At 47.4% G+C, this 12142-nt stretch overlaps 1 protein-coding gene across 2 annotated transcripts in view; it reads left to right on the top strand.

The window, feature by feature from the left end:
- CACNG3 (calcium voltage-gated channel auxiliary subunit gamma 3) overlaps positions 1-12142 on the top strand; it is a 104502-nt gene that overhangs the window by 46624 nt on the left and 45736 nt on the right. The gene's annotated exons all lie outside the window — the stretch shown is intronic.

Below are 12142 nucleotides of genomic sequence, written 5' to 3'. Positions count from 1 at the left end.
GAGCTCTGCCTCCCGCTTCCTTGAGAAAGCAGTATCTACATAAATTATTTGGAACCCTGCTGTACAGGAGAACGGCCCTCCTCCCCCATTCATTCATTCACCCATCCATTCATTCCTTTTCATCAGATGGACTCATGTATGTTATCCTTTGAATTGCAATCCATCCCTCCGTTATTTATTTCCTTTCTTCCACTGGCCACTTGGGCTGTTGACCCATTCACTTGGCTCCTGTGTCCCCTTGATCTTCCTCCGTGGCTTTGGATATGAGCACATCCTTATCTTCTGGCCTACGGGATGCTCTGGGCTCATCCTGTCTACTCTCTGCCTGAAAGAAGTCATTTTCCTCCAGGATTCCTGATTCCTTTCACTGGAGGATGGGATTAGAAACCAAGACTGCGGGCTGGTTATGCTCATTGCTGTTTACTCCTGGGCCACTTGGCAGACGGAGCTTCGAGAGGAATGTGTGTGTGTGCAGTAAGCCATGTTATAGACATATCTGTAATTGTTTCTGTTTTTATCTATCTGTATCTATTTTAAATTCAAAAGAGTTCACATTCATGTCTCCGATTCTAATCCCATATGACATGATTTACTCTAAACTTCTTCCTCCTTGAAATTAGCTATATATATATATATGTATGTATATTGCTTTTTTTTTTTAGGGCCGTACCCATGGCATATAGACGTTCCCAGGTTACGGGTCAAATCGGAGCTGCAGATACGGGCCTATGCCAGAGCCACAGCCATGAGGGTTCCGAGCTGCGTCTGTGACCTATACACCACAGCTCACAGCAACGCTGGACACCCTACCCACTGAGAGGTCAGGGATGGAACCTGCATCCTCACGGATACTAGTCAGATTTGTTTCCACTGTGCCACAACAGGAATTGCCTGTATATGCATTTTTTAATTGAAATGTAATTGATATACAATCTTTTGTTAGCTTCAGGTGTACTACATAATAATTTGACATTTGCATACATTATGAAATAGTCACCATTGTAAGTCTAGTAACCATCTGTCCCTACAACAAAGTTATTACAATATTATTCACCATATTCCTTATGCTGTATATTACATCATTGTAAATTATTTTATTTATTTATTTAATAATTTTCTTTTAACCACTGCACCAGCAGCATAGGGAAGTTCCCAGGCTAGGGGTCGAATTGGAGCTGCAACTGAGCCCTACACCACAGCCACAGCAACCCTGGATCCTAGTCACAACTGCAATCTACATGGCAGCTTGTGACAACCTCAGATCCTTAACCCACTGAGTACAGCCAGGGATCAAACCTACATCCTCATGGACGCTAGGTTGGGTTCTTAACCTGCTAAGCCACTGTAGGAACTCCCCTGCGGCTTATTTTATAACTGGAGATTTGTATCCCCGACATGCATTTTGCCCCCACCCGCACCCCCTCCCTTCGGCAAATATCTTTTTTTTCTCTGTAGCTATGAGTCTATTTTTGTTTCATTTACCTGTTTGCTTGGTTTTTAGATGCTACATATAAGGGAGATCATTTTGTGTTTCTTTCTCTGACTCATTTCACTTAGCACCATACCCTTCAGATGGATCCATGTTGTGCAAATGACAAGATTTCTCTTTTTCACGTCTGAGTAGTATTCCATCGTCTACCAATACCACGTCTTTATCCTTCCATCTATCAAAGCACAGTTAGGTGGCTTTCATATCTGGGCTATGATAAAGAACATTGCTGTGAACCTCGGTGTGCCTATATCTTTTAGAATTTGTGTTTTTGCTTAGAGGATAGCTATATTTGAAAGGCCTTCCATTTTCATGGCCATACTGTTTTCCACAACCTTCTTTTTTGGAGCATGAGAGGAAGACAGGCGTTAAAGCCACCTATTTGCTGCCCATCGGGTTTTAACAAAGTTGATGGCACGCGCACGCGCGCGCAGGACAGCGTGACGCATCCTACGCGCGCGCAGGATAGCGTGACACATCCTAAGATAACCTTTCTCATGCTCTGTAAGGGATGTACCATCCTTCAAGCTTGACGAGATCAAAATCTGAAAGTACTTGTGTGCGCAGCTCTTCCACTTTGAGAACCAGAGACCACTAACATCAGAGAGGTGCTCCAAGTGGAAAGCTATGATTATTCCTACCCGCATTTCTCTCTTTGTAGTGCGCTTTTTTGAGTCATGACTGCGATCTTTGATCTGAGTGGCTTCTAAACTGCTTTTAAGTCCAGATAAAGAGGTGCCTTTTTTGTTCCCAACTTGCGGACCCAAGACCTCATGGGGCAAACAATGGATTCAAAATCTGTCGACAGAGTTGCAAAATGCAGGTGCCTGCAGAGCCAGGGGTTATACATGAGGGAAGTGGCAATGGCCAACTGGAAATCTCACGGCATCTTTCAGAAAGGTGGGCCCGTGTTTGCCAGGTCCTCGGAGTTTTTGGAAGAAGCCAGACATCTAGATTTTTGGGGTGAACCCTGCAGTGTTTAGACATCAGCTATGATTGGCAATCTTTCCAAAACTCTTTAAAAGCCAACCAAAAGGAGTTCCCATGGTGGCTCAGCAGGTTCAGAACCTGACACAGTGTTCAGAACTTGAACCTGTGAAGATGCAGGTTCGATCCCTGACCTTGCTCTTAGTGGGTTAAGGATCTAGCATTGCTGCAAACTGCAACACAGGTCGCAGATATGGCTCAGATCTGGTGTTGCTGTGGCTGTGAAGCCCACAGGCCAGCAGCTGCCACTCTGATTGGACCCCTTGCCTGGGAACCTCCATATGCTGCGGGTGTGGCCGTAAAAAGAAAAAAAAAGAAAAAAAAAGAAAAAGAGCCACCAAATATGTCCTCTGGCAGGAAATCACCTTCAGAACCCCTGTTTGGGACTCTGGAATTTGTGCTCGCATGTTCATAGAAAAACCGTAACAACTCAATTATGTGGGAATCCCTGACCCTCTTTTTGTATTATAAAACCAAGTTTGAGTTACTTTGGGTTACTTTGTCTTGCAAAAACATTCGTTCGCCTTTATTTCTTTCCTGGGTCAATGAGTTTCCAGACAAGTTAGCATCCAGATTCTCTGGAGGATGGGGGATTAATACCAGAACAGAGCACACCATCAGCAGCAGGACAAGCCAAGTCAACTTCTCCAGACTGTGTTGGGGCAAGCACGACGTCCCACTGCCCAGCCTTGTCACAGCGAGTGTGTGAGCAGGGAGGGACCTCTCCCCACCCTGTCAAGGCACCTCTCTTGTCCCCCATGGTCTTCGTTGTTTCTTTTGCTTTTCTGACTCATGACTCTCTCAGGGCTGGGGGACTGGTTTGAAAGCATCCCGAAAGGCAGGGAATGGGGCTAGGGGAACTATTTTCCATCTAGTAAGATTAAGCCTCCAAATGAAAACCATACCTTTTTCGTTCGTCTTGGCACGCAGACTCAGTTCTTTCACCCAAGAGAACGCTATTAGTTGGCAACGAAAGAGGTGAGATGTTCAGAATCATTTTCTTATCGTTTAAAACACTATATGTTCTTCCAGTTTTCTGTGCTTCCCCAGATCTGCGTCTCCTTTCTGTTCTCGGAGATCCCAGGGGTTGGGGCATAGATCTGGGTTTGAAAGTCATGGCTTAGATGAGTTAGTGCTCATGGAAGAGTTCTGAGTGTTGAATGAGATGACACAGGGATTCTAGACTACAGCCTCTATGTTCCTTTTCTTTTCTTTCCTTTCCTTTCCTTTCCTTTCCTTTCCTTTCCTTTCCTTTCCTTTCCTTTCCTTTCCTTTCCTTTCCTTTCCCTTCCCTTCCTTTCCCTTCCCTTCCTTTCCTTTCCTTTTTCTTTCTTTTCTTTCTTTTTTTCTTTTCTTTTCTTTTCTTTCTTTCTTTCTTTCTTTCTTTCTTTCTTTCTTTCTTTCTTTCTTTCTTTCTTTCTTTCTTTCTTTCTTGTCTTTTTATGGCTGCACCTGCAGAACATGGAATTTCCTTCTTTCTTTCCTTCTTTCTTTTCCTTCTTTCTTTTCCTTCTTTTCTTTCTTTCTTTCTTTCTTTCTTTCTTTCTTTCTTTCTTTCTTTCTTTCTTTCTTTCTTGTCTTTTTATGGCTGCACCTGCAGAACATGGAATTTCCTTCTTTCTTTCTTTCTTTCTTTCTTTCTTTCTTTTCTTTCTTTCTTTCTTTCTTTCTTTCTTCCTTTCTTCGTTCCTTTCCTTTCCTTTCCTTTCCTCTTTCTTTCTTTCTCTCTCTCTCTTTCTTTCTCTCTCTCTCTTTCTTTCTTTCTTTCTTTCTTTCTTTCTTTCTTTCTTTCTGTATTTCTTTCTGTCTGTCTTTCTTTCCTTCTTTCTTTCTTCCTTTCTCCCTCCCTTCTTTCCTTCCTTCCTTTCTTGTCTTTTTATGGCTGCACCTGCAGAATATGGAATTTCCCAGGCTAGGAGTTGAATCGTACCCACATCTGCAACCTACACCACAGCACACAGCAATGCCAGATCTATAACCCACTGAGCGAGGCCAGGGATGGAACCCGAATCCTCATGGATCCTAGTCGGGTTCCTTGCTGCTGAGCCACAACAGGAACTTCAAGCCTGTGTATTTCTAATCTCTCTCCTGCTGCTATCCCCACACCCGGAATCTCCAGAGCTTTAGGCAACATGGAAAGCAAGAAAAGTCACTCAGCTTTTTTCTTTTTGTCCTCATCTCATATTGTCTGGTATCCACTCTTTTCTCCCTCCAGTTCGTTTTCTTCATTGTCGCCTGAGTAATCTTTTGAAAGCACCCATACAGTTGAGCTCTCCTTTTGCTTAATACTCTCCAGTGGCTTCTCATGGCTCTTTAAACATAACCCACCTTGGAAGTTCCTTTGTGATGCAGTTGGTGAAGCATCTGGTGTTGCCTCGGCTGTGGTGCAGACCCCAACGTCTGTGAGAGTTTGATTCCTGTTCCGGGAACTTCTGGTGTGGTAAAAAGAAAAAAAAAGAAAAGAAAAAAAAAAAGTAAGCCTCCTTATCCCAGCCCAAATCCTTGATTCTCAAAGTGTGGTCCATGACCTGAAGCATTAGCATCATCTAGGAGTTTGTTAGAAATGCAGCAGCTAGGAGTTCCCGTCGTGGCTCAGTGGTTGGCGAATCCGACTAGGAACCATGAGGTTGCGGGTTTGATCCCTGGCCTTGCTCAGTGGGTTAAGGATCCGGCGTTGCCGTGAGCTGCGGGGTAGGTGGAAGATGTGGCTTGGATCCCGAGTTGCTGTGGCTGTGGCGTAGGCCGGTGACTACAGCTCCGATTTGGCCCCTAGCCTGGGAACCTCCATATGCCACGGGAAGCGGCCCTCAAAAAGGCAAAAAGACAAAAAAAAAAAAAAAAAAACTGAATTGTGCATGCAGAGCAGTGCACAATTGAACGTGCATGCAGAGCAGCTCAGATCCCGCATTTCTGTGGTTCTGGTGTAGGCCGGCGGCTACAGCTCCCATTGGACCCATAGCCTGGGAACCTCCGTATGCTGCAGGAGCGGCCCAAGAAACGGCAAAAAAGACAAAATAATAATAATAATAATAATAATAAATAAATATAAATAAATGTGATAGGCTCAGAGTCGACCTCAATCTCCTTTTGGATGCCAGGTAATGGATGGGGCTTCTTATATTTTGCACCATGAAAGCTCAGGCTTCCTGTTCTTCCTTCTGGGCTTTTCATTTTTTTTTCCCCTTCTGGCTGAGGAAGCAGCCGTGCTGAGAAATGAGAAAGGTAAAAAGGTTGAGTGACAGTTTCAGAAGCAGAGAGGTTCCCTGTGCAGCAGGTGTGTGGGACGGAGGAGGGCACTGGTCCTGACCTCAAAAGACCGGGACCACCGGGCAGTCCGAGGCCACCTTCTCACCACTGTGCTATTCACTATGCCTTCTAGCCATTTGCGCCTCGCCCACTCCGCACCTTTGTGGTACCGTGGCCAGGTACCACGGGGTCTGCAAAATTCAATTGTCCCCATATGGAAGAAGATTTCCTGGATGCAAACCTTTCCATGCCTGACTCCCGCCCCTCCCCCACCTCCCAAACACACACACACACACACACACACACACACACACACACACACACACGCCACGATTTGCATTCGGTATGATATTCTGCATATGAGGCATAACAACAATCTCCCATAACATTGCCATGCTCTGTGCTAAAAGCTTCATCTGCGGGCCCCTCCTTTAGCCTTCACCCCAGCCCTCTGATGCATCCCCTGGCCTTGGCTCCCTTGTTGGGGTAGATGGGGCTCCTGGAGCTGGACTTATCCAGTGTGTCTCTACTAGTCAGCGGCACAGCTGTGATGGACACCCCCAGTCGGTTTGACCTGAATGACAGATGCCCCGGGGTGCCCTCCTCCCCCAGCTGCTGGACACAGACCTTCACAGCTGGAGCCCCTCTCTGGAAATTGCCCTCAGCCTCAGGAGCCGCCTCGGCTAAGGTCACGCAGCCCTTCTCAGGGGTACCCCACCTCTGATGGCTGCTCAAGGTGGGAGTCCCAAGAAACCCCCCCCCTCCTGGCTTTCATTCAGGACATCTCTAAAAGCCATCTCAGCTCCCCAGTCCCCGTGGCCCAGACTGAGCCCACATGACGAGGGCATCACAGTTCCATTCACCCTCTGGCCAGCCCTGCCTCCCTCACTCCCCCACCGGGCCGGGATTATTCCCCACAGCCCATCTCAGGGAACCTCAGGCATGCAAATCTCTAGGATCTGTGTCATGGGAATACACACGAAGACAACGCCCAATCACATATGACCATCCAGGCTCTCCTATAAATGATACCCCATCCCAGTGCCCAGCAGACAGAGATGGGACAGTCAGCCCCAGCCCGCCTCTTCTCTGTGCACCTCTTGGAAGAACTGGAGGTCCCCATACAATGGCTGTAGGAAATGGTATGACCAGGGAAGGAATCCTGCCTGGGGTGTGACCGGCAGGGACTCTCACTGCATCATCTGCCTGACTCATGGCTCTACTTCTGGTGGTTGGCGGCATCTCCCAAACCTGGAGGTGGGGTGGAGAAGCCGCGATTCCCCCAGCAGCCCCAGGCCTGCAATAGAAGGAGCGCTCTGCGTCCGTCCAGGGGTGTGAGACTTTCTCTGATCTGCACCTTGCTGCTGCAGCCGCTCCCCAACTCCACGCTGAACTCTCCAATGGGCTGTAAGTGGCTCCCACTTATTTGCATTATAAACTCCAGGGCCGTTGATTTCGTGGACACTCAGACCACATGGCTTGAGTGAACAGATGAGCCAGGGACCCAGGAGGAAGGCCGATAAAGGTGGAATGTCCACACATGATGGGGGGGGGTCACCCCTGCCAAAGCCTCTGTTCCATTGATGATAATTGTCTCCGCCCCTATGGAGCAGGCTCAGATCCACGCCTCGTGGCTTTGCATCTGGATGTGGCTGTTCCTGAAGCCATCTGCTCCACCAGGGCTGGCAGCGGTCAGGGCCGAGGAAGAATGCCCACTTCCCTCCTCTGCCCTTGAAAATCTGCATGGTGGGAGTTCCCGTCATGGCTCATGGGTAAGGAACCTGACTAGGATCCATAAGGATGCAGGTTTGATCCCTGGCCTTGCTGGTTGGGGATTGACGTTGCTGTGAACTGTGGTGTAGGCTGGCAGCTGCAGCTCCCATTCGATCCCTAGACTGGGAACGTCCATATGCTGTGGGTACAGTCCTCAAAAGCAAAAAAACAAAAACAAAAACAAAAAAAAAGGAAAAGAAAGAGAAAAACTGCACAGCCTGTGCAACTTCACTGGCTGGGCCCTTGTGTCTTCCATTCCATCTGTCTTCTCTACACACTGTCCTTGCAGCTGTCCTTGCAGCTGTCCTGTGTCTTTCCTGCCTCTGTATTCCCACATCTTCCTGTCCAGCCCTAGCTCACAGTAAGCGCTTCATTGATTAATATTATCAGTGGTAGTTCCCGTTGTGGCTCAGTGGAAATGAATCTGACTAGCAGCCGTGAGGACACAGGTTCGATCCCTGGCCTTGCTCAGTGGGTTAAGGATCTGGCGTTGCCGTGAGCTGTGGTGTAGGTCACAGATGCGGCTTGGATCTGATGTTGCTGTGGCTGTGGTGTAAGTCAGCAGCTACAGCTCTGATTCAGCCCTTAGCCTGGGAACCTGCATACGCCACGAGTGCAGCCCTAAAAAGCAAAATAAAAAATATGTAGATATAGATATAAAATCAGTGGTAAAAGCCAATAGTTTTTAAGCATTTACTTTGTGCCACTGGCCTAAATACCTTTCCTGGATGGGCTTGTTTAACCTTCACAACAGCTCTGTGTTCTCATTCTGTAGTTGCAGAAACTAAAGCACAGAGATGTGAAGCAACCCGCCGGAGGCCACACAGCTAATCAAGCAGTGGAGTCAGGCTCTGGGTGCAAGCACTTCACCACCACTTTATATCTCTCCAACATGCACAAAGTTAGGGCATTTGGACAAAGAAAAAAGCACTGACGAGTAAGTAGGGTAAAAGAAGACAGTAAACAGGAGTTCCTATTGTGGCTCAGTGGTTAACAAATCCGACTAGGAACCATGAGGTTGCAGGTTCGATCCCTGGCCTTGCTCAGTGGGTTAAGGATCCGGCGTTGCTGTGAGCTGTGGTGTAGGTTGCAGATGCAGCTCGGATCCCGCATTGCTGTGGCTCTGGCATAGGCTGGCGGCTACAGCTCTGATTTGACCCCTAACCTGGGAACCTCCATATGCTGTGAGTGTTGCCCTAGAAAAGACCAAAAAAAAAAAAAAAAAAAGAAGAAGAAGAAGAAGAAGACAGTAAACAAATGCTATTCTGAGCCTAGCATGAGCTGGTACAGTCTTTTTTCTCCCAATGATAGCACAATGAGACAGGGAAGGCATAGAGAGATTTAGTAACTTCCCCAAGGTCCTCACAGCAAGTGCCATAGTCTGGATTCAAACCTGGACCTCCTGACAACTGCTGAAGCAACTTCACTCTTTATAGAAATGAAGTATTTTCAGCGTGTGAAAAGCAACAGAGAAGCTTCTAGCTCAGGCTGTGACCTCCTGAGGGACCCGCAGCTTACTGGTTTGTCTTGGTTTTGCACACGCTTCCTAGAACAAAGCCCACTGAGGGAGCAGGTGAATTACAGGTCACATACTTGCGTGCAGGGGGGGTCTGGTGCCTGATGGGATTTGATAGAACAGGGGAAGAGCATACAGCAGATATAAGGATTTCTCCACAAAGCAGCCAGAAAGATCTTCTGAAAATAAATCAGATCATTCTCACTGTGAGACAGCAGGAAGGGCCTTTCTGAGGAGGTGATATGGGAGCTGAGAACTGGGTGGGCAGAAGAAGCCGGCTGTGTGCCAATACAGGGGAGACATATTCCTGGCAGAGGGGGATGGCTTGTGCTAAGGCCCTGGGGCAGCGAAGAGCTTGGTGTGTTTGTAGCTGGCTTGACTGGGACACAGGGACCAAGGGACTAGCAAGGGTAGGAGATGAGGGCTGCCTAGGAGACGGGGACCAGACCATGGATGGCATCATGGGACGTGGGGGGGACTTCTGATTTGGTTCTGATAGAGTAGAGCAGTTCCCTGGTGGCCTAGCAGTTAAGGATCCGGCATTGCCACTGCTGTGGCTCAGGTCGGTCACTGCCCCAGAACTTCCACATGTCACGGGCCCAGCCTACATAAATAAATAAGGTGGGAAGCTCTTGGAAGGCTTTAAAGCACAGCGTTCATGCGAAATGGTTTTCTTCATAAAATATCACTCTGGGGCCACTAGGAGGAGACAGCCAGGGGAGAAGGGATGGAGGCTTGGACCAGGGCGAGGAAGATGCCTTTCAAACAGTAAGAAGCTTTGGAGATTGAGTTGACCCACACTGTTGACAAGCTGGATGTTTGAGAATGAGAGAAAGATATCAAAAAGTCTGAAATAGGAGTTCCTGTTGTGGCTCAGTGGTTAACAAATCCAACTAGGAACCACAGGTTTGCGGGTTCGATCCCTGGCCTTGCTCAGTGGGTTAAGGATCTGGTGTTGTGTGAGCTGTGGTGTAGGTTGCAGACACGGCTCGGATCTGGCATTGCTGTGGCTGTGGTGTAGGCCGGCAGCTATAACTCTGATTAGACTCCTAGCCTGGGAATTTCCATATGCTGCGGGTGCAGCCCTAGAAAAGACAAAAAGACACACACACAAAATAGGGAACTACCAATGATGAAAATAGCCATCACGTAGCGTTTACTGTGTGCCATTCCAATGACTTACCATATATTACCTGTTCATCCTCACAACCACCTGAGGAGGTAGGCAATGTGGTCATTCCCCATTTACTGATGGGGAAAGCTGAGGTACAGAGAGTCTAAGTGACTTGCCCAAGGTCACACAGCTAGTGGGTGGCGGTGCTGGGATTTGAACCTGAGCTCTGTGATTCCGGACTCCATGCACTGGTATTTCCCCTCGGATTCCTCCCTTCAAAGAAGAAAGTTCACAAAGCAGGGGGCTTCTGGGCTCCCTTCACCCTGCTGTGAGCTGTCAGTGTGCACAGAGCGGCTCAGTGGAGCTTCTGTCTTGGGGATGTTTGCACTCAAATGGAAGCAGACACTCCTCCTGGATTTACTCCAGGCGATGTCCCTTCAAGATGCAAAACCAGGGACTCCACAGGGCCCTGCTGCCTGACCCGCTCTCCAGCATGGGCATTTTCCAGGCCTTAGGGCATTTTCAAGCTGTTTCCTGGAGTTCCCTTTGTGGCTCAGTGGGTTAAGAACCTGACTAGTATCCATGAGAATGTGGGTTTGATCCCTGGCCTTACTCAGTGGGTTAAGGATCCAGTGTTGCTCCATTCAACCCCTAGCCTGGCAACTTCCATATGCTGCAGGTGTGGCCCTGAAAAGAAAAAAGGAAGCAGGGAAGCTATTTCTCTTTTCCATGTCAGGAAGCAGGAAGCCAGCCGCAGGATGCTTGGATGGCCTCTTTCCGCCACAATGTGAGGAAAAATTAAGAGCAAACACTCTACAGAGAGAGTACAAAGGCACATTACTTGACCGGTCTGGGTCTCGACTTTCCCATCTGTAGAATGGGGACAGTATTGTTTATCATTATACAGTTATAATGAGAATATATATGTGTATGTATAATGCTATTAAAAGGTGTTTGGGAGATTCTCGGAGTTTTTTAAGTGTGTGCGAAAGAAATAAAATGTGGTGGGGAAGGGCACAGAAGAGAAGTAAGGCTTCCCTAAGCCCACACCATCATCCGAGAAGATCACTCAGTGTCTGACACTGGACCTGACTTATTTGGGGGTTGATTTGGAAAAATGTTCAGGTCAGCCGTCAACACACCTGCTCTAAATATGAAATCAGAGCCAACAAAAAGGAATAGAGAGGAGTTCCCACCATGGCGCAACGGGAATGAACCCAACTAGTATCCATGAGGATGCAGGTTCGATCCCTGGCCTCACTCAGTGCGTTAAGGATCCGGTGTTGCCATGAGCTGTGGTGTAGGTCACAGATGCGGCTTGGATCTGGCATGGCTGTGGCTGTGGCGTAGGCTGGCAGTTGCAGCTCCGATTCGACCCCTAGCCTGGGAATGTCCATATGCTTTGGGTGCAGCCCTAAAAAGACAAAAAAAAAAAAAAAAAAAAAAAAAAAAAAGGAAAGAAAGAAAGAAAGAAGAAGAAGGAGGAAGTGTTAGTGGCTGGGCTGGACTGTACTAGGCAGTGGGAAAATATAGTTTATAAGACCTGAGAGGCTGCAGGTCTAAAATGGTGTGAACGCAGCTCAGCATCTCCTCCTGCCCCATCAAAACAATCTGTGTCCTGCCGCAGTGTGGGTGACTTTTGTAACAAAGAGGAGCCCAGCATGCAAGTCCAGAGACAGCCCACCTGGGTTCAAAGCCCAGCTCTGCCGTTTGCTTTCTGTGTTGCCTCGTGCAATTCACTTACATTCTTTGTGCCTCAGTTTTCCCTTCTGTAAAAAATTGGGCAATAATAATATAATAATATGTATCTTATGGAGCTGTAGAGAGGATAAAAATGAAAGTATGTTTCTAGCACGAGTTAACTACTGAATACATAACAATGGCAGTGTATACAACAATTTGCCTTTTTAAAAAAAATAATAGTAACTCAAATTCATTATTCTAAGAACTTAATATTAGCTCACTTCTCCTACCAATCCTCTGAGATAAAGTCAATTTTTTTTTTTTAGGGCCATAC

The sequence above is a fragment of the Sus scrofa genome, chromosome 3 (assembly GCF_054392235.1).
Source record: "Sus scrofa isolate SSC_HxYL_T2T_F1_AM1 chromosome 3, Sscrofa_HxYL_maternal_Yorkshire_Landrace_v2.0, whole genome shotgun sequence".
NCBI lineage: Eukaryota > Metazoa > Chordata > Mammalia > Artiodactyla > Suidae > Sus > Sus scrofa.
The sequence above is the reverse complement of the archived record's forward strand: the minus strand, read 5'-3'. Positions and strand labels throughout refer to the sequence as shown.